Source organism: Sinocyclocheilus rhinocerous, unplaced genomic scaffold, assembly GCF_001515625.1.
Source record: "Sinocyclocheilus rhinocerous isolate Xijiao unplaced genomic scaffold, SAMN03320098_v1.1 scaffold2285, whole genome shotgun sequence".
Classification (NCBI taxonomy): Eukaryota; Metazoa; Chordata; class Actinopteri; order Cypriniformes; family Cyprinidae; genus Sinocyclocheilus; species Sinocyclocheilus rhinocerous.
In genome coordinates, this window is record NW_015654060.1 from 166,065 (window position 1) to 171,585 (window position 5,521).

General features: G+C 38.8%; 1 long non-coding RNA gene across 1 annotated transcript in view; it reads left to right on the top strand.

The window, feature by feature from the left end:
* Positions 1 to 2,239: 2,239 nt before the first annotated feature.
* Positions 2,240 to 5,521, top strand: part of LOC107716754 (uncharacterized) — a 5,202-nt gene continuing 1,920 nt past the window's right edge. Inside the window, exons 1-3 of the long non-coding RNA XR_001637249.1 lie at positions 2,240 to 2,274; positions 4,290 to 4,358; positions 4,992 to 5,052. This is a non-coding gene — a long non-coding RNA (uncharacterized LOC107716754). The remainder of the gene's footprint in view (positions 2,275 to 4,289; positions 4,359 to 4,991; positions 5,053 to 5,521) is intronic.

Below are 5,521 nucleotides of genomic sequence, written 5' to 3' on the forward strand. Positions count from 1 at the left end.
GTGGTTCTTTGCCTCCACGTTGTGCATTAAAATCGTTTAATGCACAGCTAGCCATGCATTATCCCTTACCCTAATCCAGGATCTAAGCTCAGGACACAGGACAGCATTAAAAACAAGTTTCTATTCTCCTGAATGTTTCTGTGTGTATGCAGCGTGATGTCTGATCTCTCTTTCTGCGTGTGTGCGTCAACGAAATCAGCGCATTAATACAGAACGGTGATATAAACTGACTTGGAACTACCTGTGTATTAAACTGTTTTAATACATACCTGCCAGCCAATCAGAATAGAGTATTCAGACAGACCATGGTATAAGTTATTGAATAGGAGCTTTAGTGTGACTGTTACAGGCATTAAAGGGAACGTTCACCCAAAAATGAAAATTCTGTCATTAATTACTCACCCTCGGCTGCCGCTTTACTTTCATTTTGTGTTTGTTTATTTTATTAAAGTTTTCTTTGAGCGTTCGCCGGTTCCCGCCCCCTTCTTCCCGTGACTACGAACTTTGTTACATTGGTGCCGAAACCCGGGAAGAAGGAGGGACACGCTGCCATAAAAGGAGTGACGACAGTGTTGGACGAGAGAGGACCAGGCCTGGATTTTATTTTGTGTTTTGGTTCTGTTTGTGCTATTTTGTGTTTGTTTATTTTATTAAAGTTTTCTTTGAGCGTTCGCCGGTTCCTGCCTCCTTCTTCCCGAACTACGAACGTTGTTACAACCCCATAGACATCAATGCCACTACCACCTCAGAAAGGTATTAAAGTCATTGTTAAAATAGCGCATCCAGGTCTCTGTCAAAATGCCGGCTCCTGCATCAGCACCTCTCGTGAATGCATGTCAGAGACATGATAAATTGTTGAAAAAGTATTATCGTCACTTCATAATAAAGGTTGAACCACTATAGTCCTTATTTCCTTTCTGGGCCTTGAGTTAGTAGTTGCATTGCTGTCTATGCAGGATCAGAATGCTCTTGGATTTTATCAAAAATATCTTAACTTGTGTTCTGAAGATGAATGAAGGTCTTACGGGTTTGGAACGGCATGAGGGTGAGTAATTAATGACAGAATTCTCATTTTTGGATGAACTAACCCTTTAAGGAGAAATAAAGCATAAAATGTATTGAGCACATTTCTATGAGTATTTGCTACATCACACAAAGAGGCAATGAATGTGTGCAGTTGTTATTTTATCTTTGTTTTCCTAGAAAGAAAACAAGTACCGATCATATCTACTCGTCAGATGACGAGGCAGCAGAACAACCACCCATTAAAAAAAGAAAAGCTGCAAACAAAGCAAGTGTTCCACCTGCACCAAAACCTCCAGCAATTCCAAAACGCAACAAAAAAAGTAATGGAGAAAAAAAAAAATGTAATAGTAATAATAACAAAAATGAATGCTATGTAAAATTGCACATTCGTGTCGACTCAACCAGATGTTGAAAGTAAAATAAAAAGTTTTTTTTTTCCCCCGTTGAAATAATGGGGGGGGGGGCAAACCCCCCCCATTATTTCAAAAACAATGTCAAAAAAACAAAAACAATAATCTGTGACATTCAATATTTTGGTTTTCTTTCTTCAGAAAAAAATATTGAAAATTGAATTTTACTTTTATTACTAAAAGTTACAGCTATGCAATTGTTGAAGCATACAGCTGCACGGCTGCTGCTGTGCTTGGTCCTATTTTGTGTGAATAAATTCGAGGAATCAAATGAAGATGTCTGCAATGAACACAGGGATTTCTGTTCCTACATTTCCATAGTCCATATCGGATTGTAGAAGTAACCGATACAATATGAGTGATATAATTCCAATCTTCTGAAGAGTCATAATCGCTTTATATGATAAACACATTTTTTATTTGTATGCAACTGTCCCTTTAAGATTGTGAACCATCGTTAACCGACTTAAACTGCTTCGTTCATATGCATTACATTTACAATTATGACATTATCATTTTGAAGAATGCAAGTTATGGGGAAATGCCCTGTCAATGGAGGAACATAAATCTCACAATTACACAAATTATAAGTGCAACTTTCCTACTCCACCTTTCTCAGCTCCACTGCGTGTGTCTCAGCCAGACCATCACGGAGATGGCTGGTGTGTTGATCAACCTAACACATAAGGTAAAAGAGCATAATCAGGGATAAAGGAAATCTGAAACACATTCACAGCATTTAAATAAATCTTAAAAACTGAACAACATTTTGTGTTCAATCCATAGAACACACCTTCGCTGTCCTGAGACCCTCGGGACCACCAAGGAAGAGCCCAGAGTAAGTTAATTGCACATAAATCCACTTTTTAAATTTTTTTAATTTGACACCCTTCACAGATCCTTCTATTATTTAAAATAAAAGGAGTGGCTCATTTTTTTTACCATTATTGGGCACTCTATACACACACTGCAGGCACAAAAGTTTTCAAAACCAAAGTAAATGTGAATTTTGTGGCATTAACGTGGCATGACAGATCACGGTTCAAACTGCAATTGCAATGTATCAATGAACATTAAAATAACTGCAAAGTTATTAAGTAGTGTATTTAGTAAGGGTGTAAGGAACCATCTATCAAGTGTCTAACGGTATTAAGGCTGCACGTAAAAAAAAAAAATACACACACATATCTGTCCTGCAGATGGCGCTGCAAGCTCATTCCGTCCATGATGTTTTAGAAAACAATCTTTTCGCAGTTTATTTAGTTCATTAATTAAGGCAGTGGTTCCCAAACTTTTTCTGCTGGGCCCCCCTTTTTTAGAGAAAAATATTTTCTCTACAAATATTTATATGCTCACCAAGGCTGCATTTATTTATTAATATATATTAAACGCTAGTGAAATGTGTCAATTTAAAACATCTATTTGAATGTTTTAACATATACTATATTCCTGTGATCAAAGCTGAATTTTCAGCATGACATGATTACAAAATTATATATATGATTTGAAATATTGTGATTAACATAGCAGTGTTTCCCCTAGGTTTATGGCTTTGGGGGGGGGTGTTCCTTTTTTTTCCCCGTTTTTTTTCTGGACTCCTTTTTAATGGTTAAATTACATTTTATTAATCAAACCGCACCTACTTGCCGTCTTAACTTGTTTGGCTTCATTACCCACCTTCATACTGGTGAATCTGAGGGCGAGATATGCATAACGTTAGTCATATTTTCTTGTCTTTTCACCAGACTGGATGCGACGGCCGCACCGCAACAGCTGATGTCAATTGGACGCAACAAAGTGAACATTGCAAATCCAATTGTCTTTTGTGTCAGAGCGTTTACTGTCATGGATTTGTCATGTCGCGTCGCACCGCATCCACAGCATCACTGGGTTCTATTTGCTTTTTGTCACATCGCGTCGCTCGCGTCTGGTGTAGACAAGTTGTTTTGGTATTTGTGAATCTTAAGCATATTCACCATCTGCATCACTGGCAGTATTTTAACACACTTGTAACTTAACGTTACTTGTTCAGAGCAGAACCATGCATCATTCATTTATATTTATACATGTCTCCCTGCAATGCAACTCTGATTGTTCAATCACACCATCTAGTGGTCTGTTATTGATACAACCCAAACAGCTACAACTGATAACTGAGTACTGCCAGTCATGTTGAGGTAATTAAAATATGTCTGGCTTAAGGCCATTTGTACGGAAGTTCTAAGTGGCCATGCAATATTATTTTTTTTCCTTCTCGTTTTCTCGTTATAACGACTTAATTTTCTCGTGATCTCGACATAACGAGAGTTGTTTTCTCGTTATAACGACTTAATTTTCTCGTGATCTCAACATAACCAGAGTTGTTTTCTCGTTATAACGACTTAATTTTCTCGTTTCAGGTCAATAGTGCCACCTGTTGGCGCAGTTTTGTAACTTAGAGAACAACTTTTGTTATGTCGAGATCACGAGAAAATTAAGTCGCTATAACGAGAAAACAACTTTCGTTATGTCGAGATAACGAGAAAATTAAGTCGTTATAACGAGAAAACAACTCTCGTTATGTCGAGATAACGAGAAAATTAAGTGTTATAACGAGAAAACAAGAAGGAAAAAAAATATATTGCATGGCCGCTTAGAACATCATGCAAGCAATAACCAGCATTACCCTGACCACCAACCCCATGCCCACTCCCCTCAAATTTTTTTTATTACTGATCTGCATGATTCACGTGGGTCATGATTTTAGACCGAAGAAAAAAAAAACGGAATTCTGGCTGCTGAGTGTGTTGCAGGCCTTAGTTTGTTAATTTGCAAAATGTAACAAGCATATCTTACCCACTCCATCTTTCTCAGCTCCAGTGGGCGTCTCTCAGGCAGACCATCATGGAGACGGCTGGAGTGCTCATCCACCTGACACACAAGGTAAAAGAACATTAATTAGAACAAGGAAGAGAAAACACTAACTCACAGCCCTTCACACAATCTTAAACTGAATAACATAATATTTTGTATTCAATCCGTAGAGCACACCTTTTCTGTCCTGAGACCTCTTTCTCAGCTCCAGTGGGCGTCTCTCAGGCAGACCATCATGGAGAAGGCTGGAGTGCTCATCCACCTGACACACAAGGTAAAAGAACATTAATTAGAGTAAAGGGGTGATCACACTGCACTTTTCCTTCCATTGACTTCCATTAATACGCATGCGAATGCGTCAAACCGGAAACGCAAACTTGTGTGAAAAGTTTCACATTTCGCTGCATTCCAAAGTTCAAGCTGGGTGAACTCTTGACCTGTGAATTCACATAACGTGAAACTGTATGACCAACAGCAGTTTGATAAATCACAGCATGACCTAATAGCTGAATTAAAAGAACATGAATGTAAAACTGCAGCGCTGCAGGAAAGTGGAGTAGATTGTATGTATTTTACATTTTAAATGTATTATTATGCGTTATGTGTTGAATTTAAGTTTTTAAAACGACTCTGCAGAGCATGACATCATATCACGACCATTGCAGCATCCAAGGAAACTTTGCATGCATATATTGTGTTCAGTCCGTAGAGCACACCTTTACTGTCCTGAGACCCTCAGGTGACTACCAAGGAAGAACACAGAGTAAGTTACATTTGATCGCTATAACGGTGTTGTAATCTGATGATACAAAAGGACCCATGATAAAATGCACATCTTCCATGAATGGCTGGGTAAAAAGGGTTTAGGAGCATACTGTGTGAAAAGTCGCATTTTTAATAACCTAGATTAATTGTTAAACCCTGGTATATGAGCAGTCTGAAACATGAAAGCTACTTTAGGATTGGGTTCACCCAAGTTATAGGGCCCTATCATACACCCGGCACAATGCGGCGCCAGGCACGACGCAAATGTTTTTTGCTAGTTTCAGGCCGACGCAGTTGTCATTTTCACGTCCTGCGCCACGTTGTTTAAATAGCAAATGCATTTGCGCCCATTTGTGCGCCCATGGGCGTGCTGGTCTGAAAACGAGTGTGTTCAGGCGCATTGTTGGCGCGTTGCTATTTTGAGGCAACTGAAATAGACTGTGCCATTGACCAACAAAAACCTGGTC